Source organism: Ambystoma mexicanum, chromosome 1q (assembly GCF_040938575.1).
Source record: "Ambystoma mexicanum isolate Mex_15411 chromosome 1q, UKY_AmexF1_1, whole genome shotgun sequence".
Taxonomy (NCBI): domain Eukaryota; kingdom Metazoa; phylum Chordata; class Amphibia; order Caudata; family Ambystomatidae; genus Ambystoma; species Ambystoma mexicanum.
The window spans coordinates 1,265,681,003-1,265,693,961 of NC_090922.1; the positions used below are offsets into that span (position 1 = coordinate 1,265,681,003).

General features: G+C 48.6%; 1 long non-coding RNA gene across 1 annotated transcript in view; it reads left to right on the top strand.

Moving 5' to 3' along the window:
* The first annotated feature begins 7,030 nt into the window (after window positions 1-7,030).
* LOC138545721 (uncharacterized) overlaps window positions 7,031-12,959 on the top strand; it is a 94,204-nt gene continuing 88,275 nt past the window's right edge. The window contains exon 1 of the long non-coding RNA XR_011290849.1: window positions 7,031-7,685. This is a non-coding gene — a long non-coding RNA (uncharacterized lncRNA). The remainder of the gene's footprint in view (window positions 7,686-12,959) is intronic.

The following is a 12,959-nucleotide window of genomic DNA, read 5'->3' on the forward strand; positions in this document are numbered from 1 at the left end:
TTGGAGCCTAGATAACATTTTCTTTTGGAGGTGCCGGCTAGCAGCGCATTACAATAGTCTAGCTTGGCTCCTATCGTTGCTCGGGCGATGGAAAGGCAGTTATCCTTGGTTAGGAATGGTTTTATTGCATTAATGAGTTTAGTACTCAGTGCTGAGGCCGAGACTATGGCGCTGACTTGTTTGTCCATGGATAGCGTGGCATCTATGTGAACCCCCAGAGTTTTGACTGAGGATAGGACTGGGATGATACAATTGTCTATGTTGAAATTGATGTACAGTGGATTGAGGTTGGAGAGGGTGGATTTCTGTCCTAGAATGAGGATTTCAGTTTTGTCCCCGTTCAAGCAGAGGCCATTGGTAGCCATCCATGCTTATATGGTAGAGTAGATTTGCTGTAGGGTAGAGGCGTCTTGGTGGTAATTCCCTGTCAGGGGGAGGAGAACCTGCGTGTCGTCAGCGTAATTTGTTTAGGTGATCCCCAGCGCATCTAGTTTATCAAATAGTGGTTTGGTAAAAAGATTATAGAGCGTGGGGGCAGTACAGGAACCTTGTGGCACACCACAGTGGATGATGGAGGGTGCTGCATGTGCTGTGTTAGAGAACACTTTCATACCTCTACCTTCTAAGAATGATGTTACCCACGATGCTGCGTCATTTGAGAAGTGTGCCGTGTGTCAGGTGACTGGTAAGAGTAGTGTGGTCTACCAGATCAAACGCATCTGAAAGGTCAAGGAGAAGGAGGAGGGCGGGCTTGCCTTTATCTAGGATGTTGGTAATTTCGTTTTTTAAGTCTAGAAGGGCGGTTTCAGTTCCATGTCCCTTGCGGAACCCAGATTGTCTTTTACCTAGGATTGCGTTAAATTCAAGGTATAGTTTAATCTGTTTGTGGGCAGCCTTGTCAAGTAGTTTCAGGAGGAATGGGACTGTGGTTATGGGTCGGTAGTTGTTAGGGTTAGCAGGGTCTAGTGTCGTTTTTTTTAAGAGAGGGTGTACCCAGGCCTCTTTAAGGCTGTCTGGGACTATGCCTGTTTGGAAGGATGCATTGATGAAGGCTGTGAGAAGAGGGGCGAGTGGTTCTGCGCAATCTTTGATGATTTTAGGGGGGCATACATCACCCTTGCATTGTGAAGGTTTGAGGTGTCTGAGGATGTCAGTGGCCTCAGCTTCGGAGATTTCGGTAAATTCAAATTTGGGCACATTTCTTACTTTTACATTAGGTTTTATCTGTGCATGTGCACTTTGCTTTGGTAAGGTATTGAAGTGGTGGGATATTTTGTTTTGGAGGAGGTTTATTTTTGTAAGCATGGCTGATTGAAGGCCTGTACACCATGCCTCGTCTTTGACGATCTCATCAGGGCATCTAGGTGGTACGGTTAGTTCTTTGAATATATTGAAAAGTTCTTTAGAGTGGGAGTTGGCATTGGAGATGTGGTGGTTGTAGGCTTCAGATTTAGCAAGGAACATTGCGTCTTTGTATTTTTTTGCTATGGATTTGAAGTTAGCTTTTGTGGTATCGCAGGGGTTGAGCTGCCAATTTTTGAGCGCTAAGCGTTTGTCTTTGTGCAAAGTCTGGAGTTCCTCTGTGAACCAGGAATTGGAGTGGAAGGATTTGTTTTCTTTTTTGTTTTCCAAAGGGGCAATGGTGTTGACAGCAATTGTGATTGTGTCTGAATATTTCTGCGAGGATGTTAGGGCCAGCGGAGCAGGGAGGTGCTAGGCATGGCAGATTGAGGAGTGCACTGACATTGTCAGCGATGAGTTTTTTGGCACTTCTGGCTAGGGTCACAGGTGCTTTTGTAGGCACTTCAGCGCTTAGTGAGACAGGGATGTCAAATAGGAGAAGGTTGTGGTCTGTCCATGGGAGGCTAGTATTGGAGGTGATGGTTGTGTTACAGTTGTGGTCTATAATCCCATCTAGGGTGCGTCCTTTAGCACGAGTAGGCGAAGTGATCTTTTGAGAGAAGCCTAAGTCTTGGAGGTCTTTGGCTAGAGAGATAGCAGTTTTGTCCTTCGGGTCATTGAATCCTTGGCTAAGGTCACCTATAAGTAGTGATTTTGTGGATTTTTTAAGGTTGTTTCCTAAGAGGTGATTGACTTGACCTATGAAATTGGTGGTTGGGCCAGGAGGACGGTATACAGTATGAATATTTATTGTGCTATTTGGAGAGAGTGATAATTTGACTGATAGGATGTCAATATGTTCTTCCTCTTGGTGGGGTACGGTTGTGATAGAGAGTTTCTTTATGAATAATGGCTACCCCCCTCCTGTTCTGGCTATCCTATCTTGTATTAGGATGGCATACCCTTGTGGTAGGGCTAGAGAGATGGCTGGGCCGGAAGCTTCGTTGAGCCAGGTCTCTGTGATCGCGAGTAAGTCTAGATTATGGGTAGTTATTAGGTCATTTACTTTTACTGCGTGGGCATTGAGAGATCGTACATTGATTAAGGCGCATTTGTATAGCATTGGGCAAGAGATTTTGTGTAGGTATGGTGTGGGTTTCTGCCTTAGGTACTGTGGTACATTGTGAGTGGGAGTTACCGCTAGGTGTAGTAAGCGTGGGTTTGAATTTGTGGCATATGGAGGCATTATCACGGTGGTGGGATGTGTGCACTTTAGGGGTGCGTGAGCTCAGTCTGCAGTTTCTGTGTGGTATGTGAGTAGGGGTGGCATGGTAGTGGATAAGAAGGGTGCAGGCTCTGAGTCTGTCTAATCTGAGGCTGAGGTTAGGTATCATCAGTGCTGTGTTATTTGGAGTGTGTCAGGGCATGGGCAGGAGTTCCTTTGTGTGTCATCGATGACTCGAAGTGATTTGAAAGTGGTGGAGGTTCTTTGATGTAGAGGGGTGAGGTGTGGTCATAAAGGTGAGTTGCGTGCAAACTATGCAAGTGAGGACAGGCAGAGAGTACATGTTGTGTGTGAGTTAGTTTTGCTCATATGCTCGGGGCATGTATTACTGTTGAGCGCGATAATGCTTGCACTATATTGGCCTGGAGGGCAGAATGCACAATACACTATACTCCGGAAGGCGGGTGGTTAGCATATACTGTCTATGTGGGTGGGGCACTGGTGAGCTGAGAGCAGTAGTCAGATAGTCTAGATACAACTATCACAGGGCAGGGCGCACATGGCACTAAATCACAATTATAGTCTCCAAATGGGCAGAATGCAGTGTTCTAATGATAACAGTGGCAGCCTGCCTAGATTCGAATATCACAAGATGGAGCAAAATGCAGTGTTCAGACAGTAAATAATAACAGTGGCAACCCGCCTAGATTCGAGTATCACAAGATGGAGCAAAATGCAGTGTTCAGGCAGTAAATAATAACAGTGGCAACCTGCCTAGATTCGAGTATCACAAAATGGGTTTACTGATGCGTGATGGGTAATGCAGAGCAGTGGGCAGCATACGCTAGCGTCAATGGACAGTGCTGATGGTAGCAGCCAAGCTATAGACATATAGTGGTGCACGCAGTGTAACAGCATTGAATTACAGTAATGTTTGAAGGAGGTGTGCAGCCGAGAGCAGTGTGCGATCAGGGCAAGTTCTGTGTACAATTGTCACGTAATGGTTCGGCAGCTGCCGTGACCAGAGTGGTGTGGGCCAGTGGCGGTAGGTGTGTAGAGCGACAGCCAGGTGGTAGGAGTCAGCGCATGGGGGTGGGAGTTAGCCAGCTTAGGGGTCAGAGGGTGCGTGTAATATGCTGGTGGTGGGCTTACCCGTTGACCTCAGAGCTGGAAGGCGACGGTGAGTGGTCCTGGGGCAGTGGGTCCTCCATGCTGGTGCTCTCCTGTGTGGGCCAGGGGGACTGGCAGAGGCAGAATCGGCAAGTAACAGACAAGGAACAGGTGTACTTTTATCAGTGTACTTTTTGCATTATGTAATTGTAGATTGAAATTTCTTTTTGCTTTGTGTTGTGGGCTTATGTCTTCCATTCCGGCTCAATCGGTGTGCAGAAGTACTTTGTGCTGTCAAGCAGGGTTCTGGCTGAGGTGTAAGAGGTGAGTAGATGAATGATTGTCAAGGCATACACTGTATATTGCCCACAAATTGCTTTAAAGTAGCTTTGGCATACGCTCGAAGCACATATGTCTTGAAAATACACATGAGTAACTGAACCGTCTAGTGACAGGCTCTTCAACCACAACCCTCTGCACCTCGCCCCTTCTGACTCTCACCTCATTATTCATTCTCTCCTGTCTCTCCTGAAGTAGTGGACAGAGTTGAGAAGTACATGAGGTTGTCATCCCTATTGGTGTACATCTCCTCTGACAGAACCCTCATTGCCAACATCTCCTCTCTGTCTAATTCTCTTGGTGATCTATGCAAACACTCCTTTCCTGGTGTTTATTTTACATCCTCCATACAGGCACTCACTTGTGTGCAACATCGTTACTATGACATATGCACTTCCTTCCGCAACAACAACATACTGGGGCAGGTATCAGGTAATATTATCCCCACCAATAATATCGCCATATATATGGTCGTAGGGTAGGCCATAGGCAATATTATTACTGGGGATTATTTATGGGATAAATGGGACCAGGGGTTGCGGGGATGTCCCTGCTCCCTTTAAAAAAATATGGCGGTTGCGGGGTGTCCCCTGAAGGTTCCATGGTCAATATCGCAGCAAAAATATGGCGATATTCTTGTATGGCAATATTTTTGCCGGGATATTACCACATGGATCCCTGGGGCATGGCTTTATTCACATTCCGGGTGCTACTGCTTGCCAATTTTTCCACACACTAATGTACACCAATGAGGGCATTCTTGTGGATGTACATCCACACTGGTGTGGATTGAATAACGCCAGGGCAACAAACACTCCTCTACAGGGGTCACATGATGAATGGAGTCATCCCTCCATTCATAATGCCCTGGTGTCCTCATCATCCTTGAGTGTCATATGATTTTCATGCAGTGATGCATTCAATCCTCATTTGGATGATCCATGAACGGACAGTGGACTTGATTAGGTAATTCCAAAAGTGTCCATTCCGTAGATGCCCCATACTGTGTCCTTTCTTCTACCCTACTTCAGCAGCCACCTGTGGCATCATGCAGGTGTCCATTCATTTGCCATGCATGTTTCACATATACATGTGACCCAGGCAATGCATATTTGAAGCATGGTCAAACTGATTCATCTGCTATGATGAGGACGAACTACTCTTCAGCACTGTTCCTAGTGAAACACTGGCAGCCTTATTCTCCATGTCTGCCTCACAACATCCTGGCTGGTGACCTCAAAATGATCTTGGCTGGTGCACCATTTAGAGAATTGCATGTCCCAAATGACTCGACTGCAGCCTACTTCTGCCATTGACTCTGTCTTTCCTACACATGCTCACTCCCTCCACAATCATCCCAAGGCAGGAATGTTTGATCATACTTGTACTCCCCCATCCCCTTACTGCTGCATTTTGTGTGCTTGTGAAGTAGTATGAGTTGCAGCTCTTGATGCACACAGTCAATGTACACTTCCACAACATGGTACTCTCCATGCTACACTACTGCCACATCCAACTCAAGAGTGCTCCTTGTTCTACACTGCGACCCCTACAGCTTAGCCAGATAATGTATGCGTGATTCGTCAGTTGACCCAGGGCCAGGGAGAACGTCTCCACAGCAATATGATTGATTCTGTGGATCACATACTCTGCACTTTTACATTGTGATACAGGGATGTCTTCCACAGAGATGTCTGGGAACCGGCACTCTCTTCAATATCTGACTGTCTGTCCATGATTCAGTTATTGGTGTACTGCAAACACCCTCTGCCTTGATGCCAGCAGGCCAGGATTAATTTGCATTGTGGCACCAGAACCAGCTTTCACGCTTTCTCTGTGGCCAGACTCCCTTGCCCATACAGCCACACCAACCTGCATAGGTATTACTGATTTTGGTCATGTTTGCCACAAATCCCTCCTTCTCATGTCCCATTTCTGTCATTTGTTGGAAGTACAACTATGTGCTACATCTCCTCTGAGGTACAGCAACTTTTCTCTCTTTCCCCCAGCAGGTCACTGTCACCACAGGCCTGTTATTTTCAATGCTGCACTACTGCAACTGTGTCTTGGTCAACCGCTGTGCTTGCAATGTACACCCTCTGTAATTCATTCAGAACATGCCCGCAAGGATTATGCTTGGTGTCAAGGCCAGGGATCACATCTGTCTGCCAATGATTGTCCTCCACTGGCTAGCCGTGGCCGAGAGAGTAGAATCATAGTAATTATGCATTGTACACAGGGATTTGTGGTGCCTTCTACGCTTCCTTCTCTCTCCCTCTTCCCTGCTAAGCACCGAGATAGGGCACTTGTAAACACCATGTGCCCAAGTTGTATGGATTCCAGAACAACGGAAATGTCTAAAACCAGCAAAGGGGGCAAAAGGCAATCAAAATTACATTTTGACACGCCCTCACAAGCAAGAACCAGAAAAACAACGGCAGACTCTCCAGAGACTCAGCCCCCTAGCAAAGCCCTAGGACCCAGCGGGAGCATTCCAAGACATTAAGGAGATATTCACTCAGTTGCAAACTATCATACAATCCTTAGACAGGAAACTAGACCCTCTCAGCTGTAAAGTCGACCACATGGCGAACGACTGGATGAGGGGGAGGAGGGAGTGTTAAGGGTGGAGGATGAATCCGTTTCAGTGGCTAGGGAGATGACAGGGGTGAAGAGGGTGCTGAAAGAACTCACTGACTGTCATGATTCCCAGTAAAAGGCAGTACAGGTTCGCCCATAACAGCAATCCTACCAAACCAACCCAGGTATTAGGCACGTTACACTACAACTATAGTATAGGCAAGATATGGGCGTTAAGGGTAGCTGGCTGGCGTGGGAAGCAGTGCAGTAATACTTAAAGCCTACACCAAGATGGCTTCCAAGTTCAACCACTCAATGGCATCCAAGATGGCCTCCTGTTAGCCTGTGTTAAAAGCATCTCTGGTGGTCTAGTGTTCAAGGGTGCAGCTCATGACTATAAAACCACACCCTGGGCCGCAGCCCATGCTTGGCATTTTTCCTGCTTCCATGTGAGCAGTGTAACGCTTATTGTCAGTTCCAGCACAGCATTGGTTACAGCAGCGGGAACACCATTTGATCTCTGTTCTGCTGCTACTCACCTGTCTTCACTCCTGCTTCCTCTGATCCGCTCGCCGCTGCCGACGGATGCCTGAAGCAGAGAGAAAACACAGGTCAGGACTCTGATTTGACTCGCAACCCGAATCTGCTATTGAATATTGCTTACCTCATTTCTTTTGGCCGCATCTCCAACAAGGCTGTTCTTCTTCAGCTCCTGCAGCATTCCGGAAGAATCTCTGCACCTGTAGAAGGAAAAACAAGACATTAGGCACAAGTTTATTTCAGGGCACTGACATTATTGCAACGCAACGCAGCGTGGACATTATTGTAATGCAGCGCAGCCCTCATTCAATGCCGTTTAAAGAACATTACTTCAAAGCAGCTTGCGCTTTGCGCATAAACAGTTGGCCAGCTGCAAACTGTACTGAAAGACTCACTCATTGCAGCGCAATTGCCATCCACTCTTCCTGGAACAGTCAACTCACTTGAAGCATCTCGTGTGTCACAGCCGATCTAGACCACATCAGTCCAGTGAAGCAACTGGACCGGATGCTGGAATTTGCACGCTGGGATTTGCTGCCACATATAGAAGGTGAGCCAGTGCCCCTGCCAGCCAGCAGTCCTAGGGGTGATCAAGAGAGGTTAGGAGGGGGACAAGTACTAAACCTGACCCCCTACTTAAGAGTGTCCCCTTGTTGCACTTAGTTCACACAGTGACCCAGTCACCAGTCCATACAGCAGCCATCATAACCACATCAGTCAGATTGGAAATCAGTCCCAAAACACTCCTCCTGCACCGTGCGCTGGGCAAAGGTGCCAGTCTGCAAATTCGGTGGGGAAGGAGTGTTTTGGACTACCATCACACCTGACCACGGAGGGGGAGCCACACACACATAGCAGACCGCCGAAGCCAGACGCCCCTATGGGACATCTGAAGGTAAGCGTTACAGAACGCTAAGTCCATGTTTTAAAGTCCTAGCTGGGCGTCATGTCGCAGGTAGACCAGTTAGCTGACCTATTAGGGAATTAAGAGTGGGGGTTCATGCCGCCCGCTCTGAAACCAACGCTATGAGAAAAGAGTTGGTGGTGAACTGGGAAAGAACTGAAGAACCCGCAAAACGTTTAACCAGAACTCAAGCTGGCCAGGTTCCCCTTCCAGATGGCACTGCAGCCGTGCCAGCCCAGATAAGGGTCACCACTCCGGTTATTGTCCCTCTACCCCAACCTGAACATTTCATGGGTGACCCACAAAAGTATGCAATATTCATGAACCAATGCCGGCTTCATTCTGTGTGCCGACCGGTAGAGTTCCCTACTGACCAAACCAAGGTTGCCTTTGTCTTATTATATTTGGGGACATGCAGCCAGCTGGTCGGTGCCGTTGGTCATTTGAGGAGATCCCATTCTTTACAACTTCCTAGCCTTTCAACAGGAAGTGAACAAATTCTTCGCCCGAAGGATACAAGAGCCTGCTGTAGATGGGGAGCTGCTATCCTTGAGGCAGGGCTAGCCAGATTTACTGGTATATATCAGCTTTTTCCCAATGGAACGTTTATAACTTTGGATCTGTTGAAGGAGAGGGGGGGGGGGAAGTTATCCACACTGGATATATTCCTATACTACAGGCTCAAGGTAACCCTGCATCTGCCGTTTCCCACTTTCCCCAAGCAACCCCGAATCGCAGACACTCTGGATAAGCTGATCCAGGGCAGTCTCAGTAACAGGGTGACATCAGGTCTATATACCATGACCCTCAACTCTAGGTCGGAAGCAACGGCCTCTCCCCGAAAATCATGGGAACAGACTCTGGGGCAGGAGGTTTCAGAAGAAGTATGAAGGTATTACTGTGAGATGACTAGAAAGGGGCCATCACCACGAGATTCAAGCTAATCCACTTGAAATACCTACACCAATACCATTACACTCCAGCCCATCTGAAAGGGTTCTTCCCAGAAACCTCGGGTAAATGTAACAGATGTGTAGCTTGGGGTTGCCTTTGCATCCGGCAATTCTGGGAGCAAGTGTTTGAAGTAATTAGCAGCATCACTGGGCAAGAGGTTGAACCTGACCGGCTGATGGCCCTACTGGGTTACACCAAATCTATAACTAAACGTACTGGAAAATTGGTGGGACTACTCCTGATACGGGCTTACTGAAGAGTGGCAATGATGTGGGGGGGGAGTAGAGGTCGAGGGTAACTCAGTGGAAGGCAGATATTTTGTATTGTAATGATATGGAAAGCAGGTGGGGCACTATGACTGGTAAACAGTGTGGTGACAGGCATGTGTGGGACACATATACGCAATTACTAATCTGACAATCCATTGAGGGATCCTCTTACATCCTGATTCAACATCAAGAACGGGAAGGACCAAAGTATGCTGGGCATATATATCTATATATTCAGTGAAAAAACTTTGTTAAAGGGACGTTATGGTTCAAAGTAAAACCGAAAAACCCCTGAAATTCGGCAGTTATGGTAAGATAAGCAACCATAACTCGTGCCACCGTGCACTGCTAACACTAACACCCAGGACATCAAAGATGACATCACAAATGTCATTGATGACATCACTGATGACATCACATGGCTGGCTCTCCCTTTTTTCCTTTACTGACATATCTAAGCCACATAGTTTTCTTCAGTAACAGTCAGGAAGTAAACATTGAAAAGGTACTATATTTGTAGATTTAGGGTCAAGTCAAATAATATGAAACATATACATAGCGGAAGACACAGGCTTGAAAGAGAGCAATCCTTTCTCTGCATGAAGATAATCATTAGGGTTATCAGCACTTTCTCATAGTTTTATTTTTATTACTCTACCTTCCCTGTATATGCTCATATTTGTATACCTAATACTCACTCTCCTTTCCTTTGTGTGCAGTCACATCATGTGATACACATACATATGGTAAGTAGCAGCTTTAAAACAGAGCAATAGTTTCTCTGCATAAAGACAATCAGTTAGGTTATGAACTCTTTCTGCTACTACTTCTGCTTTTTTGTTTACTTCACTGTCCCTGTATATACTCATATTTGTATGTGTTGTTGTCTCTTTGTGTTTTGTCTGTAATAATTATGTATTAAGTGGGTTTTATTATCTACTTATTACATGTTTCACAGTATGCAAAACTCTAATAAGAAAGCAGTTATCATTTCACTATTCAACATGGCAAGATTATGAATATGGCACCTTCATCATGTATGCTGCACACACTGCCTATGTTTCTGCATGAGTAGCTTAGTATACTGGATAGAACTTCATAATAGAATGCTATTTATATCAATGCATTGCTTAATGCACTAATTAGCTCATGATATTTATCCCAATGATCCTTGACAGTTTTTGGTCAGCATTATAAGAATCCCTTGTACAGAGTTTTAATGAAAAGTAAATGCACATGTGATGTCATCAGTGATGTCATCAATGACATTTGTGATGTCATCTTTGATGTCCTGGGTGTTCGTGTTAGCAGTGCACGGTGGCGCGAGTTATGGTTGCTTATCTTACCATAACTGCCAAATTTCAGGGGTTTTTCGGTTTTATTTTGAACCATAACGTCCCTTTAACAAAGTTTTTTTTACTGAATGTCATAGGTTTTTAGTAGCAAAATTTAACCATAATGTCCCTTTAACAAAGTTTTTTTACTGAATTTCATAGGTTTTTAGTAGCGCAACTTATCCATAACGTCCCTTTAACAAAGTTTTTTTACTGAATTTCATAGGTTTTTATTAGTGCATAACCATAAAGTCACTTTAACACATTTTTTATTACTGAATTTCATAGGTTTTTATTACTGCAATGTAACCATAACGTCCTTTTCAATGGAGGAAGACCACTAGCATCCTAGGTTCTCAAAGTGGGAACCCGGGGTGGTAAAAAAAAGATTTTTCTTCCCAAACCGGGACGCCGCAGGCAGGCGTCCAGGTGTAGGAAGGAGAATCTTTTACCAAGATGGACACCAGGGAAAGGGAAGGCAGGGTGTATAAAGAGAACACAACAGGCCATCGGCGGGGGGGTCGGGAAGACCAGGAGAGAGACACGGGGCATGAGCAGGGGGTGGAAAGAAGGGAGACACGGGACATGAGCGGGAAAGAAGGGAGACACGGGGCATGAGCGGGGGGTGGGGGGAGAAGGGAGACACGGGGCATGAGCGGGAAAGAAGGGAGACATGGGGCATGAGCGGGGGTGGGGGGAAGAAGGGAGACACAGGGCATGAGCGGGGGGTGGGGGTGAACAGGGGAGACACGGGCCATGAGCGGGGGGTGGGGGTGAACAGGGGAGACACGGGCCATGAGCGAGGGGAAAAGGAGGGAGACAGACACGGAGCATGAGCGGGGGTGGGGTTGAACAGGAGAGACACGGGGCATGAGCGGGGGTAGGGCAAGGTGGGCACCCACCCCCGCTCATGCCCTGTGTCTGCCCTGTTCCAACAGTGCAGACACGGGGCATGAGCGGGGTGTGGGGGGAGGAAAGAAGGGAGACACGGGACATGAGCAGGGAGTGGGGGGGAAAGGAAGACACGGGGCATGAGCGGGGGTGGGTGGAACAAGAGGTCAAAAAGGGACATCATAGGAGGGGGGACAAGAGGAAGACACGGGGCATGAGCAGGGGGTGGGAGGGAACAGGAGGAAGACACGGGGCATGAGCGGGGGGTGGGGAGAACAAGAGGTCAACAAGGGGCATCATAGGAGGGGGGACAAGAGGAAGACACGGGGCATGAGCGGTGGTGGGGGGCAACAGGAGAGAGACACGGGGCATGAGCAGGGGGTGGGGGATACAGAAGAGAGATACGGGACATGAGTGGGGGGCAACAGGAGACAGACACGAGGCATGAGCGGGGGGTGGGGCCAACAGGAGAGAGACACGGGGCATGAGCGGGGGGTGGGGAGAACAGGAGACAGACACGGGGCATGAGCGGGGGGGTTGGGAGAACAGGAGACAGACACGGGGCATGAGCAGGGGGTGGGGGGCAACAGGAGAGAGACACGGGGCATGAGCGGGGGGTGGGGGGCAACAGGAGACAGACACGGGGCATGAGTGGTGGGTGGGGAGAACAGGAGACAGACACAAGGCATGAGTGGGGGGAACAGGAGACAGATACGGGGCATGAGCGGGGGGTGGGGAGAACAGGAGACAGACACGGGGCATGAACGGGGGTGGGGGCAACAGGATACAGACACGGGGCATCAGCGGGGGGCGGGGGGAAACAGTAGAGAGACACGGGGCATGAGCGGGGGGTGGGGGGTTACAGGAGACAGACACGGGGCATGGGCGGGGGGCAACAGGAGACAGACATGGGGCATGAGCGGGGCGGTGGGGGTAACAGGAGACAGACACAGAGCATGAGCAGGGGGTGGGGGGAACAGAAGACAGACACGGGGCATGAGCGGGTGGGGGAACAGGAGACAGACATGGGGCATGAGCGGGTGGGGGAACAGGAGACAGACATGGAGCATGAGCAGGGGTGGGGGTGGGGGTGAACAGGAGAGACACGGGGCATGAGCGGGGGTAGGGCAAGGTGGGGCCCCCACCCCCGCTCATGCCCCGTGTCTGCCCTGTTCCAACAGTGCAGACACGGGGCACGAGCGGGGAGTGGGCGGGAAGGAAGACACGGGGCACGAGCGGGGAGTGGGCGGGAAGGAAGACACGGGGCATGAGCAGGGGTGGGGGGAGAAGAAGGGAGACACGGGCATGAGCGGGGGGTGGGTGGAACAAGAGGTCAACAAGGGGCATCATAGGAGGGGGGACAAGAGGAAGACACGGGGCATGAGCAGGGGGTTCAAGGGAACAGGAGGAAGACACAGGGCATCAGCGAGGAGTGGGGGGACGGGAGGAAGACACGGGGCATGAGCAGGGGG